Source organism: Chiloscyllium plagiosum, unplaced genomic scaffold (genome assembly GCF_037043375.1).
Source record: "Chiloscyllium plagiosum isolate Xiang-an unplaced genomic scaffold, Cpla_swu_hap1 HiC_scaffold_19, whole genome shotgun sequence".
NCBI lineage: Eukaryota > Metazoa > Chordata > Chondrichthyes > Orectolobiformes > Hemiscylliidae > Chiloscyllium > Chiloscyllium plagiosum.
The window spans coordinates 14,004,494-14,019,144 of record NW_028270157.1 but is presented as its reverse complement, the minus strand read 5'-3'; positions in this window follow the sequence as shown (position 1 = coordinate 14,019,144).

Sequence of the window (14,651 nt, the reverse complement as noted above, 5' to 3'; positions counted from 1 at the left end):
ATTGAGTACAGGAGTTGGGAGGTCATGTTGCGGCTGTACAGGGCATTGGTTAGGCCACTGTTGGAATATTGCATGCAATTCTGGTCTCCTTCCTATCGGAAAGATATTGTGAAATTTGAAAGGGTTCAGAAAAGATTTGCAAGGATGTTGCCAGAGTTGGAGGATTTGAGCTATAGGGAGAGGCTGAACAGGCTGGGGTTGTTTTCCCTGGAGCGTCGGAGACTGAGGGATGAACTTATAGATGTTCACAAAATTATGAGGTGCATGGATAGGATAAATAGGCAAAGTCTTTTCCCTGGGGTCGGGGAGTCCAGAACTAGAGGGCATAGGTTTAGGGTGAGAGGGGAAAGATATAAAAGAGACCTAAGGGACAAGCTTTTCACGCACAGGGTGATACGTGTTTGGAATGAGCTGCCAGAGGAAGTGGTGGAGGCTGGTACAATTGCAACATTTAAGAGGCATCTGGATGGGTATATGAATAGGAAGGGTTTGGAGGGATATGGACCGGGTGCTGGCAAATGGGACTAGATTGGGTTGGGATATCTGGCCAGCATGGATCGGTTGGACCGAAGGGTCTGTTTCCATGCTGTACATCTCTATGACTCTATGTTCTATATGTTACCAAAACATACAGAGAAGATACATTTTGGAAGACAATCAATTTGAACATAGAATTTGGAATGAGCAACATTTTGCCCATACACTCGAAGGCAGTGTGAAAAAAGAAATGAAAGAGGTTTTCTTTAAGACAATAAAAATTGAAAAAAGTAATCTTGAAATTATCATAAGATTTTCTTAAAACAAAATATGCAAAATGATGACATGATGTCACCCAGAGACTTGGACTCCACACCTTCTCAGATTAGCAGACAGTTAACTCTTCCTACTGACAAAATTTTCTTAACTTTTCTTTCTACATTGGATATTGCTCGATGTGTAATTTTGGACTGGAGTAGGTTTGGGATTTCTACGTTTAGAGATATGTTTGGATATTATTAATCCCTTGAGCTGGGGAGGCAATGGCCTAGTGGTATTATCGCAAGCCCATTGATCCAGAAACTCAACAAACCCTCTGGGGGCCTTGGTTCAAACCCTCTTAGTGAATTTGGAATTAAGAATAAAATGATGGCCATGAAGCTATTGTTAGTGAGCTTTGAGAAGATTTGTAGCTCAGGTTGAGGTTCTGGATGTAGGTTTGCTCGCTGAGTTGGAAGGTTTGTTTTGTCATCCTACTAGGTAACATCTTCAGTGGGCCTCCAGGTGAAGCACTGCTGATAATTCCTGCTTTCTATTTATATGTTTGGGTTTCTTTGGGTTGATGATGTCATTTCCTGTGGTGATGTCATTTCCTGTTCTTTTTCTCAGGGGGCGGTAAATGGAGTCTAACTCGATGTATTTGTTGACAGAGTTCCGGTTGGAATGCCATGCTTCTAGGAATTCTCATGTGTGTCTCTGTTTGGCTTGTCCTAGGATGGATGTGTTGTCCCAGTCGAAGTGATGTCCTTCCTTACTTGTATGTAAAGATACTCGTGAGAGAGGGTCATGTCGTTTTGTGGCTAGTTGGTGTTCATGTATCCTGGTGGCTAATGTTCTGCCTGTCTGTCTAATGTAGTGTTTGTTACAGTCCTTGCACGGTATTTTGTAAAGGACATTAGTTTTGCTTGTTGTCTGTATAGAGTCTTCCAAGTTCATTAGCTGCTGTTTTAGTGTGTTGGTGAGTTTGTGGGTTACCATGATGCCAAGGGGTCTGAGTAGTCCGGTAGTCATTTCCAAGAGGTCTTTGATGTAGGGGAGAGTGGCTAGGGTTTCTGGACGTGATTGTTGATTATTTGGGAAAACCCATCTGGTCCACTAATGTCCTTTAGGGAAGAAAACAGCCATCTTTACCTGATCTGGCTGATTTGTGACTCCAGACCCACGGCCATATGGTTGACTCTTACCTACCCTCTGGGCAATTAGGGATGGGCACTACATACTAGTCTAGCCAGTGAGACCCACAGCCTGTGAGTAAATGAAAATAAACTTCTTCCTGAGCCACAGTGAATTTTTATTTTGTTTTTTTAAACAGGTTTCAAGAACACTGTAATATTTTTACTGAGGTTTTTTGTCAATGCCAATCTGGTTTATCAAACATCATCTGGGCAATTAAAACAAGAAAAGATTTGTACACCTACATCTGTGGGGAGAAACTGAGATTTAAGATTCAGTTTTGGTCTCCCTGCTGTAGGAAAGATGTTGTGAAACTTGAAAGGGTTCAGAAAAGATTTACAAGGATGTTCCCAGGGTTGGAGGATTTGAGCTCCAGGGAGAGGCTGAATAGGCTGGGGCTGTTTTCCCTAGTGCGTCGGAGGCTGAGGGGTGACCTTATTGAAGTTTATAAAATCATGGGGGACGTGGATAGGATAGATAGTCAAAGTCTTTTCCTTAGGGTAGGGGAGTCCAAAGCTAGAAGGCATAGGTTTAAGGTGAGAGGGGCAAAGTTTTCACACAGAGGGTGGTGCATGTATGGAATGAGCCGCCAGAGGGAGTGGTGGAGGCTGGTACAGTTACAACATTTAAAAGGCATCTGGATGGGTATATGAATAGGAAGGGTTTGGAGGGATATGGGCCAAATGCTGGCAAATAGGACTAGATTAATTTAGGATATCTGGTCAGCATGGACGAGTTGGACTGAAGGGTTTGGTTCTGTGCTGTACAACTCTATGAGAGAAACTGAGTTGATGTTTAAGAATTAAGGATAGCTCACCTTGAAATGAAACACTAACTCTGTTTCTCTCTCTGCAGATGCTACCTGACCTGCTGAGTATTTTGATTAGATTTCCAGGACCCAGGCATTTTGCTTTTGGATCCAGTGAGTGGTCTGGAACACCTTTCAGCAACGGTATTTGTCTGTAACTCCATGTGGCGCCTCTTCGGCACTTCCAATGGAGTAGAGTCATGGAATCCCTACAGTATGAAAGCAGGCCCTTCGGCCCAACAGGTCCATGCCAACACTCGGGAGAGTAACCCACCCAGACCCATTCCCCTATCCCATTACTTCTATATCTATCCCTGACTAATGCACCTAACCTACACATCCCTGAACACTACGGGCAATTTAGCATGGCCACTTCACCTAACCTGCACATCTTTGGATTGTGGGAGGAAACCAGAGCATCCAGAGGAAATCCACGCAGACACGGGGAGAATGTACAAATTCCACACAGCCAGTTGCCTGTGGCTGGAATCAAACCTGTGCCCCTGGTGCTGTGAGACAGCAGTGCTAACCACTGAGCCACCATACCACCCAGAGTTGTCAAGCCCAGAACCGTGAAATGGTCTAATTTCTTTTTTTTTTAATGTCTTTTTTTTGTTATTCGATCACAGAAGGACTGTTATTCTGAACTGTTCCTTTTTTTAATTTTCTAATTAATTACTACAATTTTGTACTTTTGAAGATCTGTAATGCACGACCTTTTATTTCTTTGCTCTTCTTTTTTTCCAGAATAATCTGTACTCAAGAATCTCTCCCTTTGTCCCTTAGATGGCACTGTCAGTGGTGACTAGTAAACGTTTCACTGTACTCATCTGAGTACATGTGACAATAAAGCCAATTCAATTCTATTTAATATTTGGGAAAACTGTGTCAGTTTAAATGAGGACCAAAGTCTTTGGAGAGGTTTATTCTGGAGGATTTATATTGTGTACCAGCTCCTTTCATTAGAATATTGCCACACAGCCAGTTTTAAACATGTGACTGTATTGTCTACAAACTGAAAAGTTTCAGTAGTGCAAGGATGTGATCACTTGGGTTTAAGGTAAGGGAGGAGGACTTTTGTGAGTTAACATTGTGTACCTGGAAGTAGTCTCTGGCTGTGCTGGAACATGCTCCGACATGTTATTAAATCCGAACATCTTTGTGCCAGTCTTGAGCTCATGCGCTGCACAAATGAAGGCTTGATGTTCCTGCCAATTAAAACAATGAGGAAATTCCTTTACATTGGGACAGACTATTTCAGCCCAGATCAGGCAATTAGACATCACTGTTTCCCATGTCCTTCCCTCTGAAACATAAGAAGGTGAGAAATAGGAGCAGGACTAGGCCAGTCCCTCTAGCCTGCTTCACCTTTCAATAAAATGATTAGTTGTTTTAAACCTCAACTCCACCTTCGAACATGTCCCATAGTCCTTTGCATTGTTATGGATAGGCCAGACCACTCAAAACATTCTTAAGCAGGCTGCCCAGACCATAACTTTGCAATTTGTTTCGGTAAGTGTACAGTGAAAATTACCCAGAGTAAGTTAGCTAGGTTGACTTCCATGTTTTAAAACAGAAAAAAATGTATTCACAAAATTACACAATGAAACGCAAAGGACAGAATAAGGAAACCCTACAGAACTCAGACTATCCAAAATAGAATTAACTATACTGTACCGAATATACACAACAGTCCCAATAAGCAAACTCCCTTTAAAACCCGGTATAAATGGAACACATGCTTACAGTAGATGTGATCTATATAGTCTTCAGTAAGGCGTTTGACAAGGTTCCCCATGGGAGACTGATTAGCAAGGTTAGATCTCATGGAACACAGGGAGAAACAGCCATTTAGATACAGAACAGGCTCAAAGGTAGAGGTCAGTGTGGTGGTGGAGGGTTGTTTTTCAGACTGGAGGCCTGTGACCAGTGGAGTGCCACAAGGATCAGTGCTGGGCCACTGTTTTTTATCATTTATATAAATGATTTGGATGTGAGCACAGAGGTACAGTTACTAAGTTTTCAGATGAACCAAAATTGGAGGTGTAATGGACAGTGAAAAAGGTTCCCTCAGATTACAACAGGATCTTGACCAGATGGGCCAATGGGCTGAGAAGTGGCAAATGGAGTTTAATTCAGATAAATGCGAGGTGCTGCATTTTGGGAAAGCAAATCTTAGCAGGACTTATACACTTAATGGTAAGGTCCTAGGGAGTGTTGCTGAACAAAGAGACCTTGGAGTGCAGGTTCATAGCTCCTTGAAAGTGGAGTCGCAGGAAGATAGGATAGTGAAGGCGGCGTTTGGCATGCTTTCCTTTATTGGTCAAAGTATTGAGTACAGGAGTTGGGAGGTCGTGTTGCGGCTGTACAGGACATTGGTTAGGCCACTTTTGGAATATTGCATGCAATTTTGGTCTCCTTCCTATTGGAAGGATGTTGTGAAACTTGAAAGGGTTCAGGGATATGGACCAGGTGCTGGCAGGGGGGACTAGATAGAGTTGGGATATCTGGTCGGCTTGGACGGGTTGGACCGAAGGGTCTGTTTCCGTGCTGTACATCTCTATGACTTTATGAGGTTGATATTGAAGGCGAGAAAAGAGAGAGAGAGTTTCCACGCAGCTCCCTGGTGAACATCCAGTTCAAGACTGAACTAAAACTGCTCAGCTAGAGAGCTGACCACTCCCCTTTCATTATACAGGTCACTTCTAAAACATGACCACTTAGGCCTGAAATCTCATCTGTTTACATATAAACAAAAGGCCTCTCAAAATCCTTTTCATCTCTGTACCAAACCAGACTGATCGGAGCCCGGCCCGGCCATATCCCCTCTGAAAAATATCAAGGACAGAGTCTCCTTGAGCCAAGGAACAGCTTTTCAAGAAATAAAGGACTAGCTTTGTGGCAGCATTTTGTACATTGATTGCGTTCCCAGAAGTGGCTCTCTCATGTCGATTTATTTTTATCTTAATCATTCTCGCCAGTCCTTGAGAAAGAGGACGATGGTTGCCATGGAGTCTCAGAGTAAAGAGAGGGGAAGAGAGAGATAAAATGCATGAACAGTGCTGAATATTAGTGGGAAAACCAGCAAAGGGTAACTATGAAAGCAATGAGGCGGAGGAAGTGAAATATCAGAGTGAGCTAGCTAGTAATACAAAGAAGATTGCAAGAGTATTTTTTAGATATCTAACGATGAGAGAGAGGCAAGAGTGGACATTGGACCACTGGAAACTGAGGCTGGAGAAGTCGTATTGGGAACAAGGAAATGGCGGATGAACTGAATAGGGACTTTGCATGATTTTTCACTGTGGAAAACACCAGCAGCATACCATAACTTCAAGAGAGTTGGGCAGAGGGGAGTGTAGTGGCCTAAGGAGAAGGTGCTGAGGAAGCTGACAGCTCTGAAGATGGATAAGTCACCCAGGCCAGTTCTGAAGGAGATAGCTAAGGGGATTGTGGAGGCATTGGTGGTGATATTTCAGTGGAGTCACTGAGGAGTGGGCAGGTCAAGTTTAATTTAGATAAATGTGAGGCAAATCAGGGCAAGACTTATACATTTAATAGTAAGGTTCTAGGGAGTGTTGCTGAACAAAGAGACCTGGAAGTGCAGGTTCATAGTTCCTTGAAAGTGGAATCGCAGGTAGATAGGATAGTGAAGAATGTGTTTGGTATGCTTTCTTTTATTGGTCAGAGTATTGACAATAGGAGTTTGAAAGTCATGTTGCAGCTGTACAGGACATTGGTTAGGTCACTTTTGGAATACTGAATTCATTTCTGGTCTCTCTGCTATTCTCCCTGTGAACTTGAAAGGTTTCTGAAAAGATTTGCAAGGGTATTGCCAGGGTTGGAGGATTTGAGCTATAGGGAGAGGCTGAATAGGCTGGGGCTGTTTTCCCTGGAGCATTGGAGGCTGAGGGGTGACCTTATAGAGACTGATAAAATCATGAGGGGCATGGATAAGGTGGATAGTCAAAATCTTTTCCTCAGAATAGGGGTGTTCAAACTAAAGGGCATAGGTTTAAGGTGAGAGGGGGAAGAGGGGACAACTTTTTCACGCAGAGAGTGGAGCGTGTATGGAATGAGCTGCCAGAGGAAGTGGTGGAGGCTGGTACAACTACAACATTTAAAAGCATCTGAATAGGTATATGAATAGGAACAGTTCAGAGGGGTATGGGTCAAGTGCTGGCAAATGGGACTAGATTAAATTAGGATATCTGGTTGGCATGGACAAGTTGTACTGAACAGTCTATTTCTATGTTGTACAGCTCTATGACTGTGTAAGGCTCTGGTCAGATCACATTTGTAATATTGTGAGCAATTTTGGGCGCCATATCTAAGGAAGGATGTGCTGGCACTGGAGGGGGTCCAGGGGTTTACAAGAATGATCGCAGGGATGAAGGGCTTGTCAAATGAGGAGTGGTTGAGGACCTCTGGGTCTGTACTCAATGGAGTTTAGAAGAATGACAGGACATCTCATTGAAACTTATAGAATACTGAGAGGCCGGGATACAGTGGACGTGGAGAGATATATAGGACCCGAGGGCAGAGTCTCAGAATCAAGGGACAACCCTTTAGAACAGAGATGAAGAGGAATTTCTTCAGTCAGAGGGTGGTTAACCTGTGGAATGCATTGGCGCAGAGGGCTGTGGAAGCCAAGTCATTGAGTGTATTTGAGACAGAGATAGGTAGGTTCTTGATTGGTAACAGGATCAAGAGTTTAGTGGGAGAAGGCAGGAGATTGGGGTTAGGAAACAAAGTAACCATGATCAAATGGCAGATCAGGCTCAATGGGCTGAATGGCCCGATTTTGTTCCTTTATTTAAATATTGCTGAACGTTTACATATGGTATTGAAAATGGGAGCATGAGTCGTCCAAATAAGATATTTTCTATTTCCATCTTATGACCTAGTTAAAATGAGAACAATTTTCTTTACACGCATTGTTTTATCAGAATCTGAAATATTTTACCAGAAATGATGATAGATTGACTTAGCATCAATCTCGGGATTTAAACATACAGGATAAATTGCTGGATGGCTATCAAAGAAATGAAAGTATGAAAATTCTAAAGATGTGTTACTTAAGGAACCTGATAAAGGAGATGTTAGACATTTTCTAATCAACCTGCTCAGATATGTCTTTATACACCTCTAGTGCAGGTGAGACTTGAAATCGGGTCTCCTGGCTAAGAAGTACTGCACATTTTGGACTGTGTTAAGTACAGAGTGGGATTAACTACATTATACTACATCATATGCTACATGATGCATGACTAGTGCCCTCTATGCAAGCTGTGGTTCTGTGTCAGAATCAGTAAAATTAGCCAAACTTTATTTGTAAAGTTTCCATTGAGGCAATGCAGTGTTTGTGAGTGGGATGAGGAGTTCATTGCTGGGCTGTTTTGTTTGCCCCTTTTTCAGTTCAACACCAACGCGGTGTCAAACCGTGTCTATCTCACAATGAACGTCCTGTTGGAACTTCCCACGCTGCAGGGAGCCAACACATTAACGCTATTCTGTGCAAGAGAAGGAATTAAAGATGTAACATAGAAACAAGTTCAAAGGATGGTTGCCTATTATTCATATAGAAACATGGGAGTAGGCCATTCAGCCCCTCAATCTTACCCTGCCATTCTAGATCTATTTTGTGGCTGAGCATCTGCCATTTTCTCAGGCCCATCTCCATATCCCTCAAAGTTATTAGTATCTAGAAAAGTTAGCACTGCTGCCTCACAGCGCCAGGGACCCGGGTTCAATTCCCGCCTCGGGCAACTGATTGTGTGCAGTTTGCACATTCTCCCCTTGTCTGTGTGGGTTTCTTCCAGGTGCTCTGGTTTCCTCCCACAGTCCAAAGATGTGCAGGTTAGGTGAATTGGCCATGCTAAATTGCCCGTAGTGTTAAATGTAGGGGAATGAGTCTGGGTGGGTTGCTCTTTGGAGGGTCGGTGTGGACTTGTTGGGCCGAAGGGCCTGTTTCCACACTGTAGGGAATCTAATCTAAACTTTGACTCACATTCTGTAAATATTTACATTCTTAATTCTGGAAGAGGAAACTTGCTTGGGTGCCTACATTCAAAACATTTGGCACAGATCCTCATGAGGAGATATGAGGACAAATGATCTAAAGCTTGGTCCAAAAGGTAGGTGTTGTGGAGCGCACTAAAATTGGGAGAAGAATCAGAGAGAGCGCGCAGTGGTTAGAGAGGGAATTCAGATTTTAGGCCCTGTAGGGTCAATTAAAACCTGAGAGGTTCAGAAGGCCAGCATCGAATGAGTGCGAGTATTTTGCATAGATATCACAGGCTTTCTAGCGAGAGGGTATTACAGAGATCGGGACTACTGATGCTGGGTAGGGATTTGGAAAACTTTAACATTTAGCAGCCAGTGTAGCTCAGCAACACAGGGTTGATAGGTACACAGGACTTGGTGCGAGTTAGGATATGGAAATCAGAATTTTAGATTGTTCTTCATTTGCTCAATGGATGTGGACAGAGCTGGCTGGGTCAGCATTCATTGCACAGAGGGCAGTTAAGAGTCAACCACATTACTGTGGGTCTAGAGTCACACGTAGGCCAGACCAGGTAAGGATGGCAGATTTCCTTTCCGAAAGGACATTAGTGAAGCAGATAAGTTTATTTTTAAACAGCAAAGGACAAAGTTGACATGCTTTTGCCTTATTGGAGTCAACCTCCACTGCCTGTCATGGTAGGATTTGAACCCATGTTCCCAGAACATTTGTCTGGGTTCTGGATGACTAGCCCAGTGACATTACCACTACAGTACCACCTCGCACCAGGTTCAAGAGGTGTAGAACATGGGAGACTGGCATTGGAGTGTCTACAAATGAATATACAAATAAAAAACAGGTGTACGACACTTGGTCTCTCAAGCCTATCCACCATTTAATAAGGAGATAGCTGACCTGATAACTTCCTGCCTACCGGTGAGAACCTTCACTCACTTGTTTATCCAAAATCTATCGACCACTGCCTTAAAGATTCTACCTCAACCAATTTTTGAGGAAGAGAGTTCCAAGACTTTTGATACTTAGAGAGCAAATCGTTTCTCCTCCTCTCTGTCTGAAAAGGGTGACCCTGACCTTCTATGATCACCCACATAAGCAACGATCCCCCCAGCCAAGACACCTCCAGAGTTAACAAAGAAATGACAAGAGGCTTCTAACAACCGAGGAACTGAAGTGTGACAATGGGCTGTCCCAGAAAATTATGGAGGTGAAAACAGGCCATCTTAGAGATGGTGCTGTCATGGTAGTCACAAGCTCATCCCACGGTCAAATACGACACCGAATTTGTGAACCATCTGGTTCAACTTCAAGAACAACTGCAACCTGCCGATGGGAGATAACTAACAAAAACTTGCATTTCAAAACACGGTGGCTCAGTGGTTAGCACTGCTGCCTCACAGCACCTGGGTCCCAGGTTCGATTCCAGCCTCGGGTGACTGTCTGTGTGGAGTTTGCACATTCTCCCCGTGTTTGTGTGGGTTTCCTCTGGGTGCTCCGGTTTCCTCCCACAGTCCAAAGATGTGTAGGTTAGATGAATTGGCCATGCTAAATTGCTCCATAGGTTCGATGCATTAGTCAGAGGGTAGTGGGTCTGGGTGGGTTACTCTTCGGAGGGTCAGTGTGGGCTGGTTGGGCCGAAGGGTCTGTTTCCACACTGTAGGGAATCTAATCTAATCTAAAACACTGGTCATAACGTCTCTGATCTTATCTGTCTCGACACCTGCATGTCAGCTCATCAAAACCACATCAACGTTATTTGAAAGGGATTGAAGCATTCACAGGACCAAAGGTGAGGAGATAAAAATGTAGCTGGAAAAGCACAGTGGGTCAGATAGCTGTCTCCAGGCCTGTAACGCTGACACCTTCCTGCTCCTCAGATACCCGCTGACCTGCTGTGCTTTTCCAGCTTCACATCTAGACCATAGAATGTAAAAAAGTACAGCACAGATCAGGCCCTTCAGCCCACCATGTTGTGCTGAGGATTATTCTTAATCTAAAATAAAATAACCTAACCTATGCATCCCTCAATTCACTGCTGTCCATGTGCATGCCCAACAGTCGCTTAAATGTCCCTAATGACTCTGCTATTAACTCTTGCTTCCAGCATCTGCATCTGGGTCAATGGGCTGAGAAGTGGCAGATGGAGTTTAATTCAGATAAATGCGAGGTGCTGCATTTCAGGAAAGCAAATCTTAGCAGGACTTATACACTTAATGGGAGGTCCTAGGAAGTGTTGCTGAACAAAGAGACCTTGGAGTGCAGGTTCATAGCTCCTTGAAAGTAGAGTCGCAGGAAGATAGGATAGTGAAGAAGGCGTTTGGTATGCTTTCCTTTATTGGTCAGAGTATTGAGTACAGGAGTTGGGATGTCATGTTGCGGCTGTACAGGACATTGGTTAGGCCACTATTGGATTATTGCGTGCAATTCTGGTCTCCTTCCTATCGGAAAGGTGTTGTGAAACTTGAAAGGGTTCAGAAAAGACTTACAAGGATGTTGCCAGCGTTGGAGGATTTGAGCTACAGGGAGAGGTTGAACAGGCTGGGGCTGTTTCCCTGGAGCGTCAGAGTCTGAGAGGTGACCTTATAGAGGTTTACAAAATTATGAGGGGCATGGATAGGGTAAATAAGCAAAGTCTTTTCCCTGGGGTTGGGGAGTCCAGAACTAGAGGGCATAGGTTTAGGGTGAGAGGGGAAAGATATAAAAGAGACCCAAGGGGCAACTTTTGCACACAGAGGGTGGTACGTGTATGGAATAAGCTACCAGAGGAAGTGGTGGAGGCTGGTACAATTGCAACATTTAAAAGGCATCTGGATGGGTATATGAATAGGAAGGGTTTGGAGGGATGTGGGCCAGGTGCTGGTAGGTGGGACTAGATTGGGTTGGGATATCTGGTCGGCATGGACAGGTTGGACCGAAGGATCTGTTTCCATGCTGTACATCTCTATGACTCCTTACTGTCTGCAAGATAAAAATGTAGTTTAAAGCACTCTTTGTTCTTATTTATTTTCCAGTTATTTTATATTGAAGGCTCCAAAATGCAGAATCCTGGTGGTCAGTGCACTGAGGCAATTCTATACCTGGAAGGAGATGGCAGCTAACCTATCTTGCAGAGTACCCAAGTTTGCGTTTCATCGCAATATACAGGGTATTTCTTTTGCAAATTTCTTCTTTCACCGTAACATTTACTCCTGCTAACTGCAAGGAAGCAACTCACCTAATCCGTTCACAATCCACTTTTTAACATGGGTTATTGCATGGTACAGGATTTAGGTTTGGAGGCTGCTATCGTTAATTTTATGGCATATACTTTAGCAGAACCTCCTTACCAACAGGGGACTTCATGGCGCTAGTTGAGTTTGTGCCAGCAACAGAGGAATGTATTGAGCCTCTGGTTTTCACTTGGAGGCACGCAGTGAGATTGGTTCCTTGATTTTAAACGCCATGGGTTTGTCCATGGGTAAGGGATGTCTTGTAAACTGGCCAATCTTTCTCCCATCAACTCATACCTGCAGATAGATGACCTGGTCATTATCACATTACTGCTTGCGGGAGCTTGCTGTGCTGGTTGGTTGACATGTTTCCCAGATGACTGCAGTGACTACATTACCAAAGCACATCAGGTTTCATCTTGAGGTCACAGAAGGCATTATGTAAATTTAAATCATTGATTTTGACAAAAAGATGTTCTTGCACTTGGCTAAACATTCTTAGCCAACATCTCACAGTGGGCGACTTATTAGAACAGAGGAGCTTTCAGATTGGTTACAACCTGCGACCAAAATGGTGCAAAATTGCACTTCCAGTGGCAAGATGATGTAACTGATTTGATAGATGCATCTAAAATATCGAACATGAAAACTAGGAGCAGGAGTCGGCAATTCAGCCCCTCGAGACTGATCCACCATTTAACACAATCATGGTTGATCTCATCATAGCCTCAACTCCCCCATTTTCCTGCCTGCTTGCTGTACCATTCAACCCATTACTCATTAAAAATCTGTCTATTGTCTTGTTAAATTTACTCAACATCCCAGCATCTGGGGTATCACAATCTGGGGTAGTGAATTCCACACATTCATGGCCTTTTGAAGAAAGCAATTTCTCCTCCTCTCTGTTTAAAATTTGCTAGCCCTTATTCTAAAACTGTGACCTCTCATTCCAGATTGTCCCACATGGGGAAACACCCACTCCATTGCCTACTTTGTCAATCCCCTTTCGCATCTTACGTACCTCAAATAGATCTCCTCTCATTCTTCTAAACTCCTGAGAGAATTGGCCTAGCATTAGGATAAGGTAGATTTACTCCCTCATAAACTCCAATCTGACAGCCGTTGCAACACACTGTTGATGGGAAGGCCGGATCATGTTAAAGGCCAGCCTCACTGGTAATTGGCTGGAGAACTGCAGGAAGGTTAGTGAGACGGACCTTTGATCTGCTCATGTGGTCGCTCAATCCAGTGTCTGGGCTGATGAAGATAGGAATGAGAAACCAGTCTACTGGTACCTTTGACTAAATTTTCTGGAGCCTGAATGAATCCGCTAGTCCCTTGGCTGAAACTGTTAAGAGTGCACACTGGGCAGTACTCAAGTCTATGACCAACATTACTGTACAGGTTACCATTTGTGGGAGTCTGCTGTGAATAAATTATCAGCGCTTGCGACAATACTTCCCAAAAGTTTTCACTCAGCTGTGATGCACTCTGGGCCACCCGGAGGCTGCGAAAGGGGTCATATAAATGCAGGTTCTCTCATTAAAATAAGAACCCAATGCTAGGTTTAATTTTAATTTTATAATGACCTCTCTCCCTGGCTCAGGTAGAAGATCTGGAAAGAAACATCGTAGCCCAACTTTTTAAAGGCCAACATTATGATTACTTACTGGCCAAGGTAGATCCCAGAGTGAGATATAGCAAAGAATTGCAGATGCTGGAAATCTTAACCAAAACAAAAAAAAACAGAAACTCAGCAGGTTTAGCATTACCTGTGGAGAGAAAATGGGGGCTTAGTGGTTAGCACTGCTGCCTCATAGCACCAGGGTTCTAGGTTCAATTCCAGCCTTGGGCGACTGTCTGTGTGGAGTTTACATGTTCTCCCCGTGTCTGTGTGGGTTTCCTCCCACAGTCCAAAGATGATGCGAGCTAGGTGAATTGGCTATGCTAAAGTGCCCATAGTGCTAGGTGCATTAGTCAGTGGGTTACTCTTCAAAAGGTTGGTGTGGGCCTGTTTCCGCACTGTAGGGAATCTAATCTTAAAAAAAAGTTAATATTTCGGGTCCAGTGACCCTTCAGGTCATCAGACTCAAAGTGTTAATTCTGCTTTCTCTGCACTTATGCTGCCCAACCAGAGTTTCTCCAGCAATTTTTGACCTTTTTCAGATCCCAATGAGATCTGGCTTGATAGATCAAGTTTTCTCTGTTTCTGTTGACTGAGGTGAAGAAACTCTCAAACAGCTGTCAATGTACTTTTAACAGTTTATTAAACGAAAAGAAACAAACTTTATTGCACTACTACACAAGAGCTATTGGGATGAACTCATTACTAATATCAGATAGATTCAACCCTTTTACGCAACTACTACTTTGGGTAGTTCATAAGGAGAGTCACCCAATCTCTTTGCTAAAGTTTCTTGTTTAGTTCTAGAGCTGTAAGTAGATTTTGATAAAGTTCTGTGCATTTACTCAATGCCTTTCCCAGAGATCTTTAAAAACTTGCTAACTTAGCTCACTGTTACTGCTGAACATGGGTTCCTTAAGACATAACAGCCTTATAGGATATCGTCCTCTTTGATTTCGCCACAGAATGCTGCTTCTGAAGTTTCCTTTCAAGAAATGCAAAACTTCTCTGCCTCTGCCCTATTTTAAAGCCTGCTAAGTTGACAGCACCTCTGCTGTC